Source organism: Mus caroli, unplaced genomic scaffold (genome assembly GCF_978045245.1).
Source record: "Mus caroli unplaced genomic scaffold, Mus_caroli_1 scaffold_6, whole genome shotgun sequence".
Taxonomy (NCBI): Eukaryota; Metazoa; Chordata; class Mammalia; order Rodentia; family Muridae; genus Mus; species Mus caroli.
Genome location: NW_028227261.1, coordinates 121,647,940 through 121,659,918, shown reverse-complemented (window position 1 = coordinate 121,659,918; position 11,979 = coordinate 121,647,940). Strand labels below are relative to the sequence as shown.

At 45.4% G+C, this 11,979-nt stretch overlaps 1 protein-coding gene across 2 annotated transcripts in view; it reads right to left on the bottom strand.

Moving 5' to 3' along the window:
- Positions 1-11,979, bottom strand: part of Ankrd6 (ankyrin repeat domain 6) — a 148,162-nt gene that overhangs the window by 89,052 nt on the left and 47,131 nt on the right. The gene's annotated exons all lie outside the window — the stretch shown is intronic.

Sequence of the window (11,979 nt, the reverse complement as noted above, 5' to 3'; positions counted from 1 at the left end):
ATGATGGCTCAGCTGGCAAATGGCTATGAAGAAAGCACAAAGACCTGAGTTTGAGCCTTGGCACCCACGTGAAAACACACGGCATGGACTGGGGAGATGATGGGCTCAGCAGGTAACGGCAATTGCCACGAAGCCTGAGTTCAATCCCAGGAAGCCACGTGATGGAAAGAGTAAACCAATTCCCGAAAGTTGTTCTTCCCCCCACATACGCACACCCCACACATACTGTGGTTTGAATGAGAACGGTCCCCATTGGCTCATATACTTGAATGCTTAGTCACCAGGGAGTAGAACCATTTGAGAAGAGTTAGAAGGATTAGGAGGTGTGGCCTTGTTGAAGGAAGTGTGTCACCGGGACTGGGCTCTAGTTTTAAAAGCCTAAGTCAGGCCCAGGGTTTCTCTCTGCTTGCTGCCTGAAGATCAGGGTGTAAAGCTCTCAGCTACTCCTCAGGCACCATGCCTGTCTGATTCCCACTGTTGACAATCATGGGTGAACCTTCTAAACTGTAAGCAAGGGCTGGAGAGATGGCTCAGCAGTTAAGAGCACTGGGTGCTATTCTAGAGGTCCTGAGTTCAATTCCCAGCAACCACATGGTGGCTCACAACCATCTGTAATGGGATCTGATGGCCTCTCCTGATGTGCCTGAAGACTGTCATCTGTCGTGTATACGTATGAATGTGTGTGTGTGTGTATGTGTGTGTGTGTGTGTGTGTGTGTAGTGAGCAAGCCCTCAGGTAAATGTTTTTAAGCCTGAGATAGTGGTTCCTTCCTATAATCCCAGCAAGTGGGAAGTGGGAATGAGTACATCCCTAGGGCCTGCTGCAAGCTACCCTGGCCAAACTGCAGAGTTCTAAGTTCAGTGATACACCTTGTCTCAAAAATAAGAGATGAATTAAAGAAGACACCTGTGTCAGTATTGTCCCCACCTCAACCCCACCAGTCCCTTACGGGGCTAGCTTCAACAAAACATCTGTCCAGAGCATTCTCTCACCATTGACGCTAACCATCATGGAGTCTTCCTTCAGGCTAGAACTAACCAGATTCAGTAGTGGCCATAATTCCCTAATACGGCATCCATGGTGGACCACAATGGGCACATCTGGAACAGGTCCTGTACAGTGAAGGTGATTCTCTCTCAGAGGACAAAACTGTTTTTTTTTAAAGATTTATTTATTATTTATTATATGTAAGACACTGTAGCTGTCTTCAGACACTCCAGAAGAGGGAGTCAGATCTCGTTGTGGATGGTTGTGAGCCACCATGTGGTTGCTGGGATTTGAACTCCGGACCTTCAGAAGAGCAGTCGGGTGCTCTTACCCGCTGAGCCATCTCGCCAGTCCCAAGAGGACACAAACTGTTACCAACCATTTCTACCATCAGTGTGGACCAGAACCTTACAGTGAAGGCCAAGGGCTACTGCTAAAAGTACAGCTCAAGGGCTGGAGAGATGGCTCAGCAGTTAAGTTCACTGACTGCTCTTCCAGAGGTCCTGAGTTCAAATCCCAGCAACCAAATGGTGGCTCACAACCATCTGTAATGAGATCTGATGCCCTCTTCTGCTGTGTCTGGAGGCAGTGAGAGTGTATATAAAAATAAATACCCCATGGAAGGAGTTACAGAGACAAAGTTTGGAGCTGTGATGAAAGGATGGACCATCTAGAAACTGCCATATCCAGGGATCCATCCCATAATCAGCTTCCAAACGCTGACACCATTGCATACACTAGCAAGATTTTGCTGAAAGGACCCAGATATAGCGGTCTCTTGTGAGACTATGCAGGGGCCTAGCAAACACAGAAGTGGATGCTCACAGTCAGCTATTGGATGGATCACAGGGCTCCCAATGGAGAAGCTAGAGAAAGTACCCAAGGAGTTAAAGGGATCTGCAACCCTATAGGGGGAACAACATGATGAACTAACCAGTACCCCGGAGCTCTTGTCTCTAGCTGCATATGTATCGAAAGATGGCCTAGTCGGCCATCACTGGAAAGAGAGGCCCATTGGACTTGCAAACTTTATATGCCCCAATACAGGGGAATGCCAGGGCCAAAAGAATGGGAATGGGTGGGTAGGGAAGTGGGGGGGGGTATGGGGGACTTTTGGGATAGCATTGGAAATGTAATTGAGGAAAATATGTAATAAAAAATATTAAAAATTAAAAAAAATAAATACATATTTTCTTTTCAAAAGTGCATCTCATAAGACAACACAGAACTGACCTATAATACATAATTGCTCTTAATAATGACTGTGCATTTTAGAAGTGCATTGGAATAGGAATAGTATTTATTCCAGAGAAGAAAATTAAAATGCTTATGTTCTTTTGGGGGATTATTTGTTTTCTCTGAAGGTCTATAAAAACATTATCTGTGTAATGAAAAATATTTTTCACAAAGAAAAAATTTTTTCACAAAGAAAAACCCATCCATTTCTCTACAGCCCAGAGCTACCAGTCCAGTCCAGAGGCGCATTCCCTGCCCTGAACTAAGCCTCACTGACCTTTGGCCTCCACCACAGCCTACCGAGACTCCAACATCCTCTCAGGCTCCTTCACACTGAGGCCAGAGCATTCTCTCAAAGACATAAATGCAGTGTTGCTCAGCGGTACTTTCCCAGCACGTTCAAAACCCTGGGTTCAAACTCCCACCACTACACAACATTAAAATTAAATAACTAAGTAAGTCTAATTATGTGCATTGTACTCTGAAAACCTTCGCCAGTGCACCACAACTGTTGATACAGCCGCAGTCTGGCCAATCTTGTCATTCCCACCTCTCATCTCATGGCTCTGGTCCTCCCAAGTCCTCCCCTCCTTCAGTTAATCCTCACAATGTTTTGAAGTCAGAGTCTAGCTGTTGCTTCCCTAACCCATCAGTCCAGATAAACTGCTCAGTATCTGGGAGCATTTCTTAGATTTGTTTAATGCCTCTCTTGGGATGGACTGTGCACTCCCAGAAGGCAAGAACCACTATAGCCTCAGTCTAGCACACAGTAGACACTGAATAAATATTGGCATTAAATATGTTCTTTATTTGAAAGCGAGGATCTGGGGCTGGGGCTGTGGTAAAGCCCTGCCTGGTGTGCACAGGGCTCCCAGTTCAATCCTCAGCATTGCAAGAAGGGAAATGGGGAAAAGAAAATGTCGAACAACCAACCAACCAGGCACTGTACATGTAAGAGTCTGAACAAGAACAGCATTAAGGACAGCTCCCTGTCTGAGCAGTATCTCCTACGGTTCCCTAAGAACTGATTTTTCAAAGAAGAGAATGTGGGAAGACATGGGTTTTCATGTCTGCGTGCCTATAGCTCCAAGCTATGACAAAGCAGAAGTGGCCCCTACCATAACTGGGTCTGATGGCAGCACTGGGCTGTTTTTTAATCCACTGAAGCTTCAGGGCTTCCTCCACTCGACACGTTTTAGAAGATCGTTTTGGTTGGAGAATGAGTTCAAGGTGTGTCATTTTCTTGACACGCTGTAGCCACTATCAAGCCAAAAGAGCTCACCTCTTCCATACTATAAAGCTCAGAGTTCAAAAATCCAAATAAACATTTCTTATTTCATCTGTCCACTTGATAACAGGCCCATCTGGCTCACCCCAAGATATTAATCTGGAAACAAGTCCTAACTAAACTGCAGCAGAAGACATTCGGGCCTTTTTCGGTTTGGGGGATGTTGGGAATTGAACCTGTGCCACTTAGACAAGAACCCACCCCACTGCCCACATTCCTGGCCTCACTGTATCAACTCCTGAGATGGTTCTGCAGTCTTTGCTACTTGGCATGATACTCGTGCACTGCAGCCAAGCATATACAGCCTCACCTGCACTGTACATATACAGCATCACCTGTATTGTACGTATACAGCATCACCTGCACTGTACATATATAGCATCACCTGCACTGTACATATACAGCATCACCTGCACTGTACATATACAGCATCACCTCCACTGTACATATACAGCCTCACCTGCACTGTACGTATACAGCATCACCTGCACTGTACATATACAGCATCACCTGCACTGTACGTATACAGCATCACCTGCACTGTACATATACAGCATCACCTGCACTGTACATATACAGCATCACCTGCACTGTACATATGCAGCATCACCTGTACTGCCATCTGTGGAATTCACAACTCCCCAAGGCTGCTGGGTGCTGTAACTGGGGACACAACTGGGCTATGGGGTATCCTGAAAATGGTACATCTTGAACTCATTCTCCAACCAAAATGTCCTTCTAACATGTGGAGTGTGGAGGAAGGCCTGAGTGTGTGAAGTCCCAAGTGAATGTCTGTTGTTGACATGTGCCGGCCACGTCAAGGCCAGCATGCCTTAGCCATGCCTTAGACCCATGGGAAGATGGCAAAGCTCTCTCCCCTTGGGGTGAGGCTTAGTGGGATGGCAAAGCTTTTTCTTCTTGTCCCTGTGGTTGTTGTAAAGAAAAAGCTCAACCTCCCTACCCTCCCCCCAATAGATCCTGATATTTAGGACATGATGACAGCTCCCCTCCAGAGACTGCTCATGCCAAGATTAGCCAACCCTGTCTTCTTGATTCAGTTGTATACTATAAACCCTGCTTCCTCCTTTATCAGTATGTAATAATCCCACCTCCTTGTGCAGCTATATGCACTAACCCTGCCTCCCTATACTCTATAATGAACACCCACCGATTCCCGGATACCACAGTTTCTCCATCAGAGATCACGCTCTACCTGATCCCAGCTTCTCTGTGTGTCCATCTGTCTGTCTTCATTCTCTCCTCCTCCAAATTACATCAGTCCCTGGAGCTGTCTTGGATGCTGCAAGTGGTGCCAACCAGGGACAAGGATACAGACACTGGCTACAGGGAACTCTCATCAGTTAGATGAGGGAAAACTCCTGGGACAAGTATGCTTATACAGGTAAAAGAAGAAATAAGGGAATAGAAAGAAATAAAAGTAGAAGAAGAAAGGATAAAGGAACAAACAGAGAAGGCTTGCAATTCTAAGCATCAGGTGTAAGCACTACGGGACAAGAAGACTCTAGAGATGGCCAATTATGTCCGTACTTTGAGCTTTTGAGAAATCCTGGAAGCGGGGTGAAAACATCGCCACTCCACCAGTTCTCAGGTTCTATTTAAGATATGTCCCCTTGGTTTCCAGAAGAAAGGACGTTAGGATTGACTTCATGGGGAAGAACAGACAACAAGTTAAGGACAGACACAGGGCTGAAGAACCCAGCGTGTTCACATTTTCACTTTTGGTTTGTGGAACCTTACTTGTGATTCCATGGATCCACTGCTGCTGCCTAACAGGAGAGAAGGCTTTTCTGGGTGGACCTAGGTCTTGCCCCTCAGATCCTGAAGGACCAACCCCTTGTCCCCCAGAAATAGCCATAGATGGTGTGTGGGGAGGTGAGGCACAACACGCACAGAGCTGTAGTTTCCACAGCATCCCCAGGACCTGAGGGATAGAGAAAAATTCACTCTGTGAGTCAAGCTTGCCCTGACCTGCTGATGCTCCAGATACAGAGTCACTGAGGAGAGCGAGGGTAGAGACCAGGCAGTACAAACGGCGGTCACACACAGACTCACTCAAACACACACACACACACACACACACACACACACGCACCCCAAGAGATTCAAGGAAGTGGTTTCCACTCTTTCCAGCACGCCTTGTTTATGGGGAAAACACTAATAGTTTTAACTGCTTTCCCGCATTTTGAGCAACCTGAGCCAAATAACCCAGAGCTAATGCTGTGCTGTCACGATGCCATTTACATCCTTACAGGAGATCAAACAAACTTGTATGGGCCATGTGCCTACAGCTCTGGATAGCAGAGGATTTACTGAGTGTCCTTGGGAACAATGCCTGGCATCCTCTGATTGGCTAAGCATGATAGAGTCTTGCCTCCTGCGGATTACCTATTATTCACAACGGAATTTACAGAATTGTCAGGACCAGGCACAGTGTAATTTAGCCTGTGGAACTGTTATAACTGCAGGCATATTTTTGGGCACAGAGTATTACAGAGGGGTTGGCAACTTCTTATCCCATCTTTTGCAAGTCCATCATCAATCAGCACTGCTGCCTTGAAGGCATGGAGACACTTGCCCAGCAAAGAAGAAAGAGCCCTGTTCCTGCCTGGGATCCATCAGGGCCCAGAAAAATTGTACCCAGACTCTGTGACCAGTCTGTCGTTTTTTTCGCCCCAGCAGATCATACCCCAGTACTCTCTGGCAGATGGATGTTCTTTGTGTCTCCTTTAGGAAAGGAGTTTGTGAGTGTTTCTGTTGACACCTGCTCTCACTTTGTTATGCCTCTGTTCACAAGGAAAGCTACAGAGCACACAGCTCACTGCCTGGATGCATTTGCCATCATGGGCTGTCCTCAGCACTTCAAGATGAACAATGCTCCTGCTTATATAATAACTATTCTTTAAACAAGACTTCATTTACTCTGATTTTTAAGAATCACACAAAGGATGATCTCACTGCTCCAGAACAGCACTGTCATCGGAGGACAAGAGCACTAAGCTGCTACGGAAAGACGTCAGGACAGGAAGATGGTTCGGCCCTTTGCTGATGAGGGTAGACTTGTGTTTCCCCTGAAGGCTCACAATGGCCACTTTGGGTAACTTTGAGACACATAAAAGTCCATGGATCTAGAGATCAGCCAGCTCCAGGTCTGAGAGGCTGAGAGGAGCCCACAGAGGATCCAGAGGGGCTGAAGCCCGAAAAGTAATCTCCAAGGAAGAGGGCTCCTGTACAAACTATAAGAAAGGCATGGCCGCCAACATGGCGTTTGATAAAAAGCTGATGCAAATGGCAGAGGAGGGGACATGGAACCTGAGTTTGGGAAATAATCCATATCAAAATAATTATCCCAATGTAGGTAAGATGGGTCAGGGGAGAAGTCAACTGAGTCCATGCTACTTCATCCAGAGGCTTGGCCACATCCTCCCATACCTGTTTATCACTAAGGAGTCCTTCTGTTTTGGAGGTTACTCCTCTAATCACCCAGAGTCCTAATGGGCTCAGCTATGGGTTACAGCCTACAACATAGATAGAACTTAATGTCACATGTCTACCAACACACAGTGTGACAGCAGCTCCTTGTAATGAAAGCAGATATAACTGGGGATTTATGAGCCCCACCTCCTAGGTGTTTTTGGACCCACAATAATGTGGAAAATGTAATAGTGTGGATGTGGCCCAATTACATCCACACACAGCAGAAAAGCAAAGGCTTATGACCCATTGTTTCCCTGTTAACTCAGGAAAATGTGCTAGATGACATCAAGGCTTCAATCAGACATTCCTCGGTTGTGTTGGGGACATTGGCTGTTATCCCTTACCACCCTCACAATATTAAAAGCTACTGAATACAGCAAAAGTGTCCTAAGAGAGATATTTACAGCATTCAATGCCCATGTCAAAAAGAAAATGACTTGGGCCAGTGAGATAGCTAAGGGGCTTGTCACCAAGCCTGATGTGTCCGTCTCTAGAACCCACATGGTAGGAGGAGAGAACTGACTCCTGCAGGTTGTGTTCTGACATTTCTCTACAAATGTGCCTGCATATATAAACACACACACATAAACAAATAACTATAAAAACAATTTTTAAAAGCTCCCCAGGACTAGAGAGATGGCTTAGTGGTTAAGAGCACTGACTACTCTCTGAAAGATCCTGAGTTCAATTCCCAGCAACCACATGGTGGCTCACAACCATCTGTAATGGGATCCAATGTCCTCTTCTGGTGTGTCTGAAGAAAGACAGCTACAGTGTGCTCATATACATAAAATAAATAAATAAATGGTTAAAAAAAAATTCTCCAAAGGGGGCTGGAGAAATGGCTCTTCCAGAGGACCCAGGTTCAATTCCCAGCACCCGCATGGCAACTCACAACTGTAAATCCAAAATCTGATGCTCTCACTTAGACATGCATGCAGGCAAAACACCAATGCACATAAATAAAATAAAATAGATCGCCAAAGAACAATCTACTGCTGCATCTCAAGAAATTAGGAAAACAAGAACAAAAACTAGTAAAAGAAAAGAAATAGAAGAAATACATGAAATGAGAGTTTATTAAAAAATATAAAATATTCTATCTTTCAACTGAGAAAAGTAGTTAAGACTCAAAATCAGAGATGAAAACATAACATAGAAACATGAAAGGTTCAAGATTTCTATGAACAAGCCAAAAAATGTAATGGCATAGAAAATAGAAGAAACAGGCCAGGCATGGCGGCGCATGCCTTTAATCCCAGCACTCGGGAGGCAGAGGCAGGAGGATTTCTGATTTCGAGGCCAGCCTGGTCTACAGAGTGAGTTCCAGGACAGCCGGGGCTATACAGAGAAACCCTGTCTCGAAAAACCAAAAAAAAAAAAAAAAAAAAAAAGAAGAAGAAGAAAAGAAAGAAAATAGAAGAAACGGACAAACACATACACACAATGAACGAACAAAAAACCTGAGCAGACCATTAACAAGTAAGAGACCGGATAATAAAAGGCCCCCAGTCACTACTGAATCTGTCACATATTTAAGGATGGCCTACTGCCAATCCTCCTTAAGCTAGTCCAAAACACAGAGGGAAATGTTCAAAACCCGTTCTCCACTGTTCGTAAGCAAACGTTTGATCCTAAGGCAGCAAGGACCTACTCAACCAAGAGCTTGAAGAAAAGGTTTGTGTATGGCAGAGAACCAGCGTGACCTTTCCTAGAACCTACTGCGTGAGTGAGAGTTCAAGAACACAGAATAAAGAAATATTCCAGACCTCATTTGGGGACTCAGAAAGAGGACAGTCACCTAGAAATCACGAACAGACTCCAGGAACAAGATCTAGCCCCAAGTCACTCCAGTGAGAGAAAAGCCAGAGAGAGACGGCCATAGCTAACATGCACAGGCAATGAGAGAAAAGCCAGAGAGAGACGGCCATAGCTAACATGCACAGGCAATGAGAGAAAAGCCAGAGAGAGAGGGCCATAGCTAACATACACGGGCAAAGTTTCATGTTCAGAATACACAAAGTGTCTTTGATCTTTTAAGGGGCTACGGATGTAGCTCAGCAGGGAAACTGTTTCCCTAGCATACACAAAGTCCTGGGTTCTGTGCTCAGCACCACAGTGTATGGTGTGGTGCAATCCCAGCACCGGGAAGCGGAAGCAGGAGTGCCAGAAGTTCAACCTCGTCCTCAGCCACACAGCAAGCTCAAGCCAGTGTGGGCCACACAAAACCACGTCTCTCGCCTTCCAAAGAAAGATACAAAAGCCAATAGGAGGGGCTGGAGAGAGAGCTCAGTGGTTAAGAGCACTGACTGCTCTTCCTGAGGTCCTGAGTTCAATTCCCAGCAACCACATGGTGGCTCACAACCATCTGTAATGGGATCCAATGCCCTCTTCTAGTGTGTGTCTGAAGATAGCTGCAGTGTACTCATATAAATAAAAATAAATAAATCTTAAAAAAAAAAAAAAAAGCCAATAGGAAAATAATCGAGAGCCACAAACCAGCAGCTTCATAAAACAAGTACGCAGACAGCCAGGAAGTCCCACAGAGGTGACCAGAAGTCAAAGGAAGAGAAAATAAAACAACTACCCCCTGTTACGAGTGGCTAAAAATTAGCTGGGCGTGGTGGCGCATGGCCTTTAATCCCAGCACTCCGGAGGCAGAGGCAGGCAGATTCCTGAGTTCAAGGGCGGCCTGCTCTAACTGTGAGCTGGTATAACGGATAAGCTCAGAAAGCTGTTTGGTACGGCCAGAGACAGGCTTTCTGCAAAGACCAATTCCAGTTCTGGGAAAAACATCTAGGGAAAAAGATGCAGAAACATACCGCAGAGGACATTTGAACAATGATGTTCCAGCGCTAATCAGAACAACAACAATAACAACTGCAGAGTAAGCGGCTAGCAATCTGTTTAAGCACAGAAAGCCCGAAACCCCGTCCCAGGAACTGTGGCAGGAGGCTCCCGGGAGTGTCTTATGTAGACAGCATTTCCACTTATGGTTTGGTTACTTCAGTAACTGAAATGAGACAGTCTAGGTCATAATGCTTCACACAATTTCCAATCACATTATACTTTACATAATAAAGAAATAACTACTGCATGCTGAATCCCTTCGCCTCACAGAAGGAAACATTTAATTGTCTTATGTGAGGTTCACCGACACGTAAGGAAAACACGAATAGCTTTCTGTCCCATGATGAAATTAAACAAAATATTTAGGTTATATTTGGAAGTAACTTGTTTAGGAATTGCTCTAACTGTACACAAAGTTGAAAATGCAGATATTCTAAAACTGTAAAATAACCAAAATGTTCATTAAACTGTGCGGTATACAGCACATTTACAGTGTAGTTATACTATATAGCAATATAAATCAGGAAGTTGTGACTATCCACAAATAAAGGAGCAAATCTGGCAAGCATCGCTAAACTAAAGAAAGGCTGTTGCTTGATCCACCCACTACAGTACTCAAAAATACATAAAATAATCTGCTGTGCTGAAGATGCGCGAGGAAGCTTGCCTCGGAGGGGGAGGGAGGGAGCTTCTGAAAGGCTAACAGCGTTCAGATGTAACATGAACACCATTACTCCTCATCTGCACACGCACCTTGTGCCTCTCCAGGTGGAACCCACCTTTTCTAGGTGTACGGGCGTTTTGCTCATGCAGGTCTGTGCACCACATGTGTGCCTGGTGCCCGCGGAGATCAAAAGGCATCAGATACTCTAGAACTGAAGCCAGGAACTGAAGTAGGAACTGGGAATCAAACCTGAGTCCTTGCAAGGTCACAAGGGCTGTTAACGGCTAGGCCGACTCTCCAGCCCTTCTGGTTGTCATATTTTAACTAAAAACCTAAAAGGAAAAAAAAGAATGCTGTGAACCATATCGCTTTTGAACCTGGATTTCTTGAGGGGAAACAAGTCCTCCTTTAAAAGGCGGTGAAGAGTATGACCTTTGACCTTCAACCTTCTCCCCCATCACTGCCTCTGATTAAAACTGACACTAAAGCATGCAGTGTGCTGCGGCACTAGTTGTTGGGCCTTGTAGCATTTCTGCCACTATGAAGATCCTCCTTTGGGGGCTTTACCAACAGTGGGAGGACAGAGTTCACCCTAACAATCAGGGATCCGCACAGGGTGCAAGGCTGACACACCCCACCAGCCAGGACCTATTGCTGTCCAGCAGTCAGTCACTACTGCTGTCTTGTTTGCATTGTTTTGTTGCCTTAGCCTTCTGCATATGCAGGTGGGATCGCAGGGAGTGCCTCTGAGCCCAGCCCACGGCACCCATGGCTTACACTGCCCTTACAGTACTCTCTGTGTAGAGAAGGTACAGTACAAAGACTGATATGCATCATAGAGACCTATTCCTATTGCCTTGTCTGTCTGAGACCTGGCCACACCCCAAGGGATCAGCTTAAAATATGGCAAGTAGGGAATTTACTGATGTTTTTAAAAGATGATAAAAACTATAACAGCTATCCATTGACGTTTGAGTCTTGGAACTGTCTTCATCTTATTTCTTCAGAACTCCAGTCATGCTAGCCTTTCCTTCATACCCCACCTGAGGTCCGACTGGGAGGCATGCCCTCCTCTCTGTCACCCCCATGCAACTCTCAGATGATGGGGACAAGGGAATCCATTTATTTGTCACAAAATCATTAGGACAAACAGGAATGCCATTTTTTTCCCTTCCCCAAGGAGCAGTGACATCCGCAATGAGACCAAATTACTGATAACATTAAAAGTAGCCACATAACTTTACTAAAGCGAGCTGTGCTTTCAGAACTTCATGGCCATTACTCTATAAAGCCCTCAAAAGTCTACTCACACCTCTGACTTATTCACAGGCTTATTTTCCAGATAGAAAATGAATAGCTGGGGAGTCCCCACCACCTCACAGCTACCAAAGGGCAGTAGCTGCACACAGCTCAGCCTGATGCAGCCTTCTGCTCGGCTCTTAACCACTTCTCTATGCTG